Here is a 13113-nt window from a genome sequence, read left to right on the forward strand (position 1 = left end):
TTATGGGCATGCAAGAAACAACTGGATTCAACTCGCTAAGGGGGTCATTCAGACCTGATCACAAGCAAGGATTTTTTGCTGCGCTGCGATCAGGTCAGAACTGCGCGTCATACGGTTACAAAGCGGATTGTTGCCGAGTGATGGATTGTATGAAGAATCCATTCGCCCAGCCGATCACAAGGAGATTGACAGGAAGAAGGCGTTTGTGGGTGGCAACTGACCGTTTTCAGGGAGTGGTAGGAAAAATGCAGGCGTGTCCAAGCGTTTGCAGGGCGGGTGTCTGATGTCAATTTTGGGACCAGACAGGCTGAAGTGATCTGGGCTACTCAGAAACTGCTAAAAACTTTTTTGTGCAGCTCGGCTGCACAGGCGATCACACACTTGCAAAGCGAAAATACACTCCCCTATAGGCGCCGACTATCTGATCGCAGCGCTGCAAAAAGTAGCTAGTGAGCGATCAACTCGGAATGATCCCCTATGTCAAAGGACACAATATGTCTAATCAAAATAGATATGTAAGTGTGTATGTATGTATGTATGTATGTATGTATGTATGTATGTATGTATATATATATATATATATATCCAAGCAAGGACGTGGCACTCGTGCATAACAAAATCACATACTCCGATGTATTTTGTAACGTTTCAGTGGACTTGCCACTGTCGTCAGACTTTATTGAATAAAACACATAAAACATACCTTTTTAAACCACCCGCGTGAAATCCCTCAGCTGATCCACGCCCGAACATCCGGGCGGGGGCTGCGGGAATGATGTCATAGTGCCATTAGCATATTACGTGCATGAAACCATCACCATGGAAACCAGATAGAGGCGCATGTAGCGCTATAGAGAAAATATAAGATGTATCAGTGAACCATAGATACAGTGTATAAGCAAATATAATCAAAAAGAAACAAAATGTAATATTAACACTGCAACTAAAGTATCACTTTAGAAACACACAAGCAGCTACTGCAGAGCTTAGTTAGATAAACCGCATAATAATTGTGACAAAAGTATCAATCTAATCTGTTTTACTTGCCAATACCGAGCTAACTCAAATATACAGATACATAGAAAGACGTAATGGAGAACCTATAGGTTAACATGGAAAGCCCACTCGCACAAATATGCCAAATATGTAAAACAAGATGAATGATGCTGGAGAATTCCATTATATATAATACTATAGGAAGCAGGCATATGATATATGCTCATTAAGACCTTTTGGATGTAATACATCGAGCTTAAATATCCACCTTGCTTCTAGCCGTAATAGTTTAGAACTACGGTCACCTCCTCTTATATCATTAGGAACATGGTCAATCATCCTATAACGGAGACTACTGATAGGATGCTTACAAGCTAAAAAGTGTCTTGCCACGGGTTGTTCACTACTCCCTGTTTGCAAGGCATTTCTGATAGCTGAGCGATGGCATGTCATTCTCTCCTTGAACTTCCTATCAGTTTTGCCGATATAACTGAGCCCACAAGGGCATATAATTTGATAAACTGTGTGGGTAGAGTTACATGTAAGCCGGTGTTTAATCATGATTTTTTTACCGGTATGGGGGTGATTAAAGGAATCACCAGCCAATAAAAATTGGCACGTTACACACGTACATCTTATACATCCTAGTTTAGCATTCGGTATTGACAAAAAATGTGTAGCAGATTGTGAAATACTAGAATTCATTTTGGAGACATCTGTTTTAACAAGGTAGTCTCTGAGATTTTTACCCCTAGAATAACATGGCATTAGGTTAGTATTAGTAAGATGTAACTGTTCATCAGTTTCTATAATTGGCCAGTTTTTCTTTGAAACTTTGGCAATTGCTTCAGATTTATTGGTAAATTTATTAACCCAGGGGAACCTCGCTCTCTGTGGTCCATTAGTTATTTTCTTCTTTAATAATGTAGATCTATCAATTGCCAAAACTTTAGTTTTGGCTGCCAACAGCGACTCATGTGAGTAACCTCTGCTCAGTAATTTAGTAACAAGAGTGTCAATTTGTTGTGTCGCCAATTCTACATCACTGTTTAATCTCATAACCCGAATCATCTGAGAATAAGGAAGCCCTTTTTTGAGAGATGATGGATGACAGCTATGTGCGTGTAATAATTGACTGCGGTCAGTTGGCTTCACATAAATCGTGGTGGTTAATTTTCCATCAAGGATACTGACCTTAGCATCTAAAAAATTAATCTCACTTTGATTCATGTCAAATGTAAATTTGATGGTACTATTACTTGCATTCTGTTGGTCTAAAATATCTGTTAAAGTATTTCGATCTCCTTTCCAGATAACAAACAGATCATCTATATAGCGGCAAAATAGGATTGCTTGGGCTTTAAAGATCTCATTATTATAAAATAAATCCTCCTCAATCGCAAACATCACAATGTTTGCGTATGTCGGAGATACAGCAGATCCCATTGCACACCCCTGGATTTGCATAAAAAATTGCCTATCATAAAGAAAGAAGTTGTTTGTTAGGACAAACTCAAGTAGTAACAGGATTATTTCAATCTTGCCTGCATCAAATGTCTGCCTTTTAACAAGAAATCTTTTAACGGCTGCTAGCCCCATAGCATGAGGAATAGAAGTATATAGACTCACAACATCGATGGTTGTCAGCCAGCAACCATCAGGTACAAATCCTACAGACTCTAATTTGTTGAGAAATGATGTAGTATCCAACAAAAAGCTAGGTTCATCATGTAATAAGGGTTGCAGCAGAAAATCAAGAAAAACAGATAAAGGTTGTAATAACGAACCTCTGGCCGACACTATCGGTCGACCAGGAGGAGGATATATCTGTTTGTGGATTTTAGGTAATAGATAAAACACAGGCACAATTGGAAAAGAGGGAACCAGGGTCTCCATTACTTCCTTAGTAATTAACTCAACAGCTAATGCCTGTCCTAACACCTCAAGTAATTTTTTCTTACAGCGCTCTGTCGGATTAGCCTGTAATTTAATATAAACATCAACAGATAATAATTGACGTAACACTTCAGAGTTATAATCACAGAAATCTTGAAGCACTATAGAACCACCCTTATCCGCTGGTCTAATAATGAGCTTGTCGTTCTTGGACAGTGCTTCAAGGGCATCTCTCTCCAATCTAGTAAGATTAGGATGTATTTTGTCACTAGAGGAGACTGTAGCTTTAACTTCATGATGTAATAGTCTCATGAACGTTTTCAAGCTCGAATTATTAGACAAGGGATCGAACACTGATTTAGAACGAAATTGTTGTAATTTAGGTGGAAACAACACATGTGAGTCAGGTCTCTCAGTAGAACCAAAATGCCTCCTCGTCCTCTGCCTGTCGCATTGATCAATGCAACAGGCAGAGGACGAGGAGGCAGGCCGTCGCGCTCAAAGACCAAGAAATAGTGTGTAATTTGTCATCGTATGAACTTTCTGACACAGAGTACAAATTATTGAGCAAAGGCCTCTCTTTTGTGCCATCTGTTCCCTTTAACAGTTTACAATGGAACATTGAAAAATATTCTTTGCAACGTAAAATTAAATTAAGTGAACATTTTGGTTCTACTGAGAGACCTGACTCACATGTGTTGTTTCCACCTAAATTACAACAATTTCGTTCTAAATCAGTGTTCGACTAAATCAGTGTTCGAGCCCTTTATCACCACGAACACCCGCATTGTATATATATATATATATATATACACACACACTATGCTGTTACTGGGAGTGCCATACCGAAAAAAAACTCCTCACCTCAGGAGGCCCGGGCCACCTTCATGGAGAATCCTGCTGTCAATGCTGCCAGTGCTTCCTGGTGTAGTGGTGGCAAGGCGGCACACTCAGAGCCGGCCCGCCCCTAACCAGTTTGATGCCCAAGGCAAGATTCTAGCTGGTGGCCCCTAGCATCGCCCGCTAGTTCCGCCTCTGACCAGCACCCTTCTCCCAGCATCGCACCCAACAGTACAGATCACAGCAGCAGCCAGCAACACCCATCATCCCTCATAAAGGGGACGAGAGGGATAGAGAGACAACGGGGTGAGAGAGAGAGGAGAGAGAAAGGGAGTAGAGAGAAAGAGAGAGAAAGGGACACAGATAGCAGGGTAGAGAAAGCAGGGTGAGACAGAAGAGAGAGAGGTGAGAGGGGGAGTGGGAGAGGGTTGAGAGAGAGGGGGAGCAGGGTTTAAGAGAGGGGAGGGAGAAGAGAACAAAAGAAAGAGAGATAGGTAGAAAGAAGGTTAGAGAGAAAGAAAAATAGGGAGAGAGAAAAAGAGAGCGAGGTGAGACAGAGGGAGGGGTGAAAGGAGAGAGAGAAATAAAGAGAATGAAAGAGAGGGGAGACAGAGAGGAAGGATGAGATATAATGGAAGGAAGGAAGGAAGGAAGGAAGGAAGGAAAGAAAGAAAGAAAGAAAGAAAGAAAGAAAGAAAGAAAGAAAGAAAGAAAGAAAGAAAGAAAGGAGAAAGAAAGAAAGTTGAGATAAGTGGGTGAGAGGTTTGAAAGAGGGAGAGGGGGCGGGGGAGAGGAGGCAGGGAAGAGAGAATGAGAGGGAGAGAAAAGAATGAGAGAGAGAGGTAGAGAGAGGTGAGACAAAGGAGGGGGTGAGAGAAAGGAAGGGGGAGAGGAAAGAGGTGACAGAGTGTGTGTGAGAGAGAGAGAGAGAGAGAGAGAGAGAGAGAGAGAAGAGAGAGGAGAGAGAAAGGGGAGAGAAAGAGGTGAGACAGACAGCAGGGTAGAGAAAGCAGCGCAAGAGAGTCGAGAGGAGGAGAAAGAAAAAAAGACAGAGAAAGAAAGAGAGACAGACGGTTGTGAGAGTGGGGGAGCAGGGTGTAAGAGAGAGGGAAAGAGAGCAAAAGAAAGCGAGGGAGAGAGGGTTAGAGAGAGAAAGTATGAGAAAGAAAAAGGTGAGACAGACAGGTAGTGTAAGAGAGAGGGTTGAGAGAGAGTGGGATGGGTGGAGAGCAGGGGGGAGAGAGAGAGAGAATTAGAGAGACAGGGAGGATGCGAGACAAAGTTGAGTAAGACAGGGGTGTGTGAACGAGGGAGGGTCAGAGAAGAGGGAGCAGGGTATAGAGAGAAAGGTGACAAAGAAAGTGAGAGAGAAAGAAAGAGCAAGACAGAGAAATGAGAGAAAGAAAAGAGAACGAGAGAGAGAGTTAGAGAGAGAGAGAGAAGGGGGTGACAAAGAGGGGGGTGGGGGGATACAGAATGAAAGAAAAAGAAAGAGGGAAACAGTGGAGGTGAGAGAGACCAGGGTTGAGCGAGGGGAAAGAGAGAAAAAGAGAGAGGTGAGACGGATGGAGGGTTGAGAGAGAGGGGGTACAGATGGCCCTGTGTACTTAGCTCTGTCCCCCTGCCCCCAGTACAAGTGACACTGTGCGTCCCTCCCTTCAGTGAAACGGCACTGTGTACCTCGGGCAGTAGTGGGTCCCCCTTCTCATCAGTGACAGGAAAAGCGGGTCCCCTTTCTTCTCCGGCAGCAGTGGGTCCCTTCTTCTGTTTTTTGTTGGATCATGACGTCGGGCAACAGCGTCAGAGAGTGGTAAAAAAGGTGAGTGCGGCTGGACTGGCTGGACCACCTCCTCCTGCTAGTACTGCTGCTTGCCCCTTCATGGCACCACACTGCCGCAGGTCCCTGCTTGAAAAAAAAAAAAAAAAAGTGGCAGAAACAACATGGGGTGGCTCCGACAGTGCCTCCAGTCACCCCACACAGCCTGTTCCCCCCCAGTCACCCCCCCTTACTCACACACACACAGCCTGTTACCCCCAGCCACACACCCCTCCCCACACACACACAGCCTGTTCCCCCCCAGCCACACACCCCCTCCCCGCACATACACAGCCTGTTCCCCCTAGTCACACACACACACAGCCACCACCAGCCAAGTCATGCCCCCCCTCCCCTCACACGGCCTGTTACCCCGCAGTCACCCCCACACACACACAGCCTGTTCACCCTAGTCACACACACACACACACACACACACACACACACAGCCACCCCCCAGCCAAGTCATCCCCCCTCCCCTCAAACTCACACGGCCTGTTACCCCCAGTCACCCTCACACACAGACAGCCTGTTACCCCCAGTCACCCCCACACACAGACAGCCTGTTACCCCCAGTCACCCTCACACACAGACAGCCTGTTACCCCCAGTCACCCTCACACACAGACAGCCTGTTACCCCCAGTCACCCCCACACACACGCCGCCTGTTCCCCCTAGTCACACACACTCACATACACATACGCAGCCACCCCCCAGCCAAGTCATCCCCCCTCCCCTCAAACTCACACAGCCTGTTACCCCCAGTCACCCACACACACAGCCTGTTACCCCGTCACCCCCCACACACACACGCAGCCTGTTACCCCCAGTCACCCCCACAGCCTGTTACCCCCAGTCACCCCCCCACACACACAGCCTGTTACCCCCAAACACACACAGCCTGTTACCCCCCAACACACACAGCCTGTTACCCCCAGTCACCCCTCCACACACGCACAGCCTGTTACTCGCAGTCATCCCCTCACCCACACACAAACAGCCTGTTATCCCCCCAGTCACACCCACACAGCTGTTACCCCCAGTCATCCCCCACGCACACACACACAACCAGTTACCCCCAGTCATCCCCCACGCACACACACACAACCAGTTACCCCCAATCACCCCCTCCCACACACACACACACACACACACACACACCCTGTTACCCCCAGTCACCCCCTCCCACACACACACACACCCTGTTACCCCCAGTCACCCCCCCACACACACACACACGCACAGCCTGTTACTCGCAGTCATCCCCTCCCCCACACACAAACAGCCTGTTATCCCCCCAGTCACACCCACACAGCTGTTACCCACAGTCACCCCCCACACACACACACACACACACACACACACACACAACCAGTTACCCCCAGTCACCCCCTCCCACACACACACACACCCTGTTACCCCCAGTCAACCCCTCCCACACACACACACACACACCCTGTTACCCCCAGTCACCACCCCCACACACACATCCTGTTACCCCCAGTCACCCCCCCACACATACAGCCTGTTATCCCAGTCACCACACATACACTCAGCCTGTCCCCTCGCCCCACACACACACATGTATTCTGTACCTGTCACCTCCAAGTCCCCACAGAGGAAGCAGTGAGGGGCAGGCCACACACAGACTACCGCCGACGCCAGGAGCCAAGCAAATTCGGGGGCGTGGCCTAACATCGGACCCCCGTGGCCACGCCCATTTTTATGAATGTTGTTTTTTTTTTTTTTTTAATGACCTGGCTGGAGGCGGAGCTACCGGGACTCCGGAAGAAAGGCGGAAACACTGACTGGTGTTACGTCACTGCCTGTGCGGCGCAGGGAGGGTTAGTGACCCTTTCCACTCCGCCGCCCATGAAGTTTGTGCCTGCGGTGGCCTTTGTGCGTGGGTGCCACAGGAGGAGGGGAGGTGGTCGGAGGGTGGCAATTGCAGGCTGCTGTAGCAGGAAAAATGTTTCCTGTCTACAGCCGCAGCACAGTAGATGCAGTGGGCCTATTTTGATGGGGGGCCTGGAGCTGCAGCTCCATCCGCCCCATTGTTAATCCGGCCCTGCTCGTGGGGAAGGGTTATGACAAGACTGATTCCTGAGAAAGCCGATGCTATGATACCCCTTCCCACTATATATATATATATATATATATATATATATATTTATTATATAATGCACACACATTTATAAACCACTGCAAGAAAATGGATTTGGACAATAATCCTCATTATACCACATTCATGAACTTCAAACCTACAACCTGTTAAATTAAACAAACACCCTACTCATTGAGCTATTTGATCCTGCATAAAAACTATGAACACTATATGAAGCTACTGGTACTTTGTAAAAAAATAATAAGCATTGCAATTGAGCAGATCTATGTAGCGTTTTTCAGCCACACATCCAATACCTTCCGTCACACACTACATAGATCTGCTCAGTCGCAATGCTGATCATTTTTTCACAAAGTACAAGGTAAGTTTCAAATAGTTAGAATTCTCTAGCTTACAATTCTCTACCTTTCTAAGCAAGGGCAGATAGTTCAACGAATAGAGTGTCTGACTGCAATGCACAGGCAATGGGTTCGAATTCCAGGTATGTCAGCATCTTGAAATGTAATAAAGGACAGTGTGACTGAATAAGAAAGAAATCTCAAGTTGAGTTCATGAATGCTGTATAGGTATTATCGACAGAAGGGGTGGAGGTAGGAGAATACGGCAGTCAGGAGATGCTGGGCTTCAAAAAGGGGAGGAAGCTGCAAGTGAAAGTAATGAAAACACATAATTGACAAGTGCTGCCAACAGCGCCCCCTACCCTGCGGCGCTATGTGCGGTGCCCCCTCCACATACACCTAGTTACGGCCCTGTTTCTGACATTTGGATACAACATATAGCTGCTGTCTGATTACTGAATATACTGCAGATGTAATGACTGCACGTAACATAACAAAAGATAATGAAACAACTCTACCTGGTGATATAACATCCTGGCAGAAATGCACAAAAGGAATCCAGAATGATTGAAAAATGTATATATCAACGCTGAATATACAAATCTCACAATTATACACCTCTGAAAGAGTGCAGCCCTCCTCTTACCTACCATGGTATTATTAAGCTTTACATATTCATCTACAAGCTACAGATGGAGCCTCGCTCATCTTGCTTCTCTGCTGCGTCTAGGTGCCCCATGGCTTATTAGCATACGCCTTTTATCTATTGTTCTCAGCTGCAATACAATACAGAGAGAACAATACAGCAGGGGATTAAGTCCAACTTCCCTGGCTCAATTAATCCTATTAAAGGCAAAGATGAGGAGGGCTCCATCTGTATATAGGGGGTAATTCCAAGTTGATCGCAGCAGGATTTTTGATAGCAATTGGGCAAAACCATGTGCACTGCAGGGGAGGCAGATATAACATGTGCAGAGAGAGTTAGATTTGGGTGTGGTGTGTTCAATCTGCAATCTAAATTGCAGTGTAAAAATAAAGCAGCCAGTATTTACCCTGCGCAGAAATAAAATAACCCACCCAAATCTAACTCTTTCTGCACATGTTATATCTGCCTCCCCTGCAGTGCACATGGGGGGTCATTCCGAGTTGTTCGCTCGGTAAATTTCTTCGCATCGCAGCGATTTTCCGCTTAGTGCGCATGCGCAATGTCCGCACTGCGACTGCGCCAAGTAAATTTGCTCTGCAGTTAGGTATTTTACTCACGGCATTACAAGGTTTTTTCTTCGTTCTGGTGATCGTAATGTGATTGACAGGAAGTGGGTGTTTCTGGGCGGAAACAGGCCGTTTTATGGGTGTGTGCGGAAAAACGCTACCGTTTCTGGGAAAAACGCGGGAGTGGCTGAAGAAACGGAGGAGTATCTGGGCGAACGCTGGGTGTGTTTGTGACATCAAACCAGGAACGACAAGCACTGAACTATTCGCAGATGCCGAGTAAGTCTGGAGCTACTCAGAAACTGCTAAGAAGTGTCTATTCGCAATTTTGAGAATCTTTCGTTCGCAATAGTACTATGCTAAGATTCACTCCCAGTAGGCGGCGGCTTAGCGTGTGCAAAGCTGCTAAAAGCAGCTTGCGAGCGAACAACTCGGAATGACCCCCCTGGTTTTGCCCAATTGCTATCAAAAATCCTGCTGCGATCAACTTGGAATTACCCCCTATATACAGATGGAGCCCTCCTCATCTTTGCCTTTAATAGGATTAATTGAGCCAGGGCAGTTGGACTTAATCCCCTGCTGTGTTGTTCTCTCTGTATTGTATCCTGCTGCGATCAACTTGGAATTACCCCCATAGTCCACTAGGTAGGACATTATTCCATATACTATTTTCAACCACTGGGAACATTGGGGGTGATTCAGACCTGATCGCTGGGCTGCTAACTTTGCTGTCCTGTGCTCAGATAATCGCCACCTCCAGGGGGAGTGTAAATTCGATCCCATGTGTACACTGAGCTGCAAAAATCCACCATATGCAGTCTCTGCATAGCCCAGGACTTACTCCTACAGTGTGATGAGAACAGGCTGATCGGGGCTGGAGCTGACGTCAGACACCCTCCATGAAAATGCTGGGAAACGCCTGTATTTTTCCAGACACTCAAAATAAAGGGTCAGTTACCACCCACAAACGTCTTCCTCCTGTCAATCACCTTGCAAATGCCCGTGCGATCGTATTTTTCGTACCATCCCGTCGCTGACGGGCGATGCCATTTGTTGTTGTTCGATGTGCGTGCGCATTGCGGCTCAGACGCATGCATAGCAGCGGTCAGGTCTTAATCACCCCCATTGTTCATTGCCAGAGTGTGCTATCTCCTGTGCTGGTGGCATTCAGTATTTACAAAGACATTTCTGGAAAGGTGGCATCACCAGCAGCTAGGTATGGGGGCTGTGCAGTAGGCACGCTTCTCAAATGAAAATGCCTCTTGTGTATAATATAATCTGGAATGGTGGCATTTTTTTAATCTAAATTGAATGAACGTATCATGTGTGAAGTGATCAACCATTCTTAGTTTTTTGAGTGAAAGGGGTTAAAAGCACTCACCTTGATAATGGTGTGAGTAAATGGTTAAAGGTGAGGGCTATTGACCCGCACACTCACACTGTTGATACCTTAGGGCTGGACCCCCTGGGCTAGTGTAGCTCCCATTATATTAGGTTAATAGCAGTGGAGCATTAGTAGTGGGCCATCTCACAAATCCTGTCTTGATTTAAGTTTTTTTTCTATATACTATTTGATTATTTTGACCAAAATGTGATTGCAAAATGTGTACACTTTGTTCAGGGATGTCTGATCTTCTACATATAGTCAATAAAATAGTTGCGTCTATGGTCAGCTGTAATCCCACTATTTCTTATGCCTTGGAGAGAATATGTTGACTTCATTAAGTTGCACTCTTGTAAAATCCGACCTCAGTGAGACTGTACTGATTAACCTAATTTCAGGGATTTACGTGCATTGGCCTGTAACAATTTTGGTTTCATATGTCAGCTAATTTTCTGAGTAAGTGGAACCTAGGCATATTTTTACTGTATACACTTAAAGCAAATAAGAAATCCTTATACAGCCCCCTCAAGGATTTTCACATCAAACACAGCACATTTACACAAATATTCTGCATATCATTACTAATGCAGTATTAACGGTTCCTAAATGGCCACAAAATATACAAAGTCTCTCTAAAATGTTGGCATTCTTCCTTGGATTTCTTTACAGAAGTTTCCAATGTTTCTGTACTTTGCGAGTTTTCACTCCTCCTGCTTCCATTCCTTTAAGCATTTACAAAGGCAAAATGAAGACAGTAGGCCCAACCCCTGATTCACCTAAACTCCACCCTGATCCCTAAACCACACCTACTTTGTGATGATCACTTTTTCTATAAGATGGCCCTTTTAGAGGCACATGGATTGGGATAATTGGCACAGAGGGATTTTACTCCATGTCATTTAGGGGACCATTTATTAACATTATTTTTACTAAATTACTGTGAAAAAGGGTGTTTTCACAACCGTTTCACCTTATTTTAGTATCACCTGAATGTATTAAAGGGCAAAAACTGCTCCAAACCCTTTAATTGTCTTTTTTTTTTAGTAAGCCACATCGCATTCCCCATACTTATAATGGGAAATGCGATGTGACCAAATTGACAAAAAAAATAAAAATTTTCAAAAAATACCACAGTGAGCCCTGTGATAATCTCGCCAGCTCAGAGAAAGCTGAGCGGGGACCTGGCAATGTGATCAGCTATGTGTGTCCGATGGACACACAAGCTGATCACTGGTTAAAAAAAAAGAAAAAAAGTAAAAAACAGAACAAAACACATACTCACCTGTCCAGGAGCCGATGTCCGCTGCTCCGGTGAGCGCTGCCGGGTGCCGGGTCCCCCATATGCTGCACTGTGACCCCAGTGCAGTAAAGTGATGCTGCAAAGCGGCAGCACACTTTACAGCACCGTGGGTCACAGCGCAGAAGAAGGACCCGGCGCCCGGCAACCTCCTGAAGCAGCGGTCACCGGCTCCTGGACTGGTAAGTATAACATCCGGGGTGGGGTGGGTTCTTTTGCATGCAGGGGCAGTCGTGATGGGGGGGAAAACCGGCGGCAGCGGCGGTAGCGGTGGGCGCCGGTGCATGCGCTGCAGGACATCAGAGTATTTTTTACAAAAAATACCCTGATGATGCTGCAGAGAGGCATCGCAGGGACAGAGCTTGAACGCAAGCTCTGTCCCTGCATGCAGTTTTTGATACATCCATGCGATGTACTCAATTATCGCAGTGCGAGTTGGATCGAGTTAATCACCTGTCATCCGCATCATCAGATGCAGATGGTGATAAATAGAGCCCTTAAGGAGCTGTATGCCAGTGAATGATATAGTTCATGCTGGATAAATCTTAATAGACTGAAATTGAGGTCTTCTGCTGGAAAGAAAAGAAAGAGGAACATAAGAAGAGACTTATAGGGGTCAAATTCAGATAAAAAAAATTATTAATTAAATATTTCAAGTTAAGGACCTTTTGTTCAGTGTCTGCGTGTTTTTGTCTGGGTATGCTTTTAGGCATAGTTTGTGAAATGAATAAAATAAAGCTTATCTGTGACTTTTTAGGGCATCTGAATGTTTCCTCAGTTTGCAGTAGCAATGCCAGAAATTCAAGCGTATGTAATGATAAATTGACCCAACAGTGTAATATTGTCACACAAATTTATTACATATAAATCAAATGAGGCAAACAAGAATAGAAACAGCTGATCTGAGATAAGGTCCTGAGTTTAGGGCCTACTGACGAGAAGGTGTTCCAGCAATGCGTTTTGTCTCTTTAGGACTTCATCAGGGGACAGAGATAATCTTGGAACAGGAAAGTTATATTTTGTTTTCTTCTTGTATTTTTATTGCTATTTATGAGTAGACAACAAATGAATACAAGCAAAACATAACTAAAGAAATAGCATTTCAAATACAGTAAATGAGGTTCTAATTAACTAACTTAAGCCCCAGGTAAGAAGAACAAAGTAAGTCAATAAGCCAGTAGTAGACATTATGTCATCGAGGTGTATATA

At 45.3% G+C, this 13113-nt stretch overlaps 1 long non-coding RNA gene across 1 annotated transcript; it reads right to left on the bottom strand.

The window, feature by feature from the left end:
- Positions 1 to 634: 634 nt before the first annotated feature.
- Positions 635 to 7270, bottom strand: LOC134989385 (uncharacterized). Its single transcript, XR_010194654.1, has 3 exons — positions 7144 to 7270; positions 5413 to 5635; positions 635 to 848 (listed from the first exon to the last, which is right to left on the bottom strand). It is a non-coding gene; the product is annotated as an uncharacterized LOC134989385 (long non-coding RNA).
- Positions 7271 to 13113: the final 5843 nt, after the last annotated feature.

Source organism: Pseudophryne corroboree, chromosome 1, assembly GCF_028390025.1.
Source record: "Pseudophryne corroboree isolate aPseCor3 chromosome 1, aPseCor3.hap2, whole genome shotgun sequence".
In the NCBI taxonomy this organism is placed as follows: Eukaryota; Metazoa; Chordata; class Amphibia; order Anura; family Myobatrachidae; genus Pseudophryne; species Pseudophryne corroboree.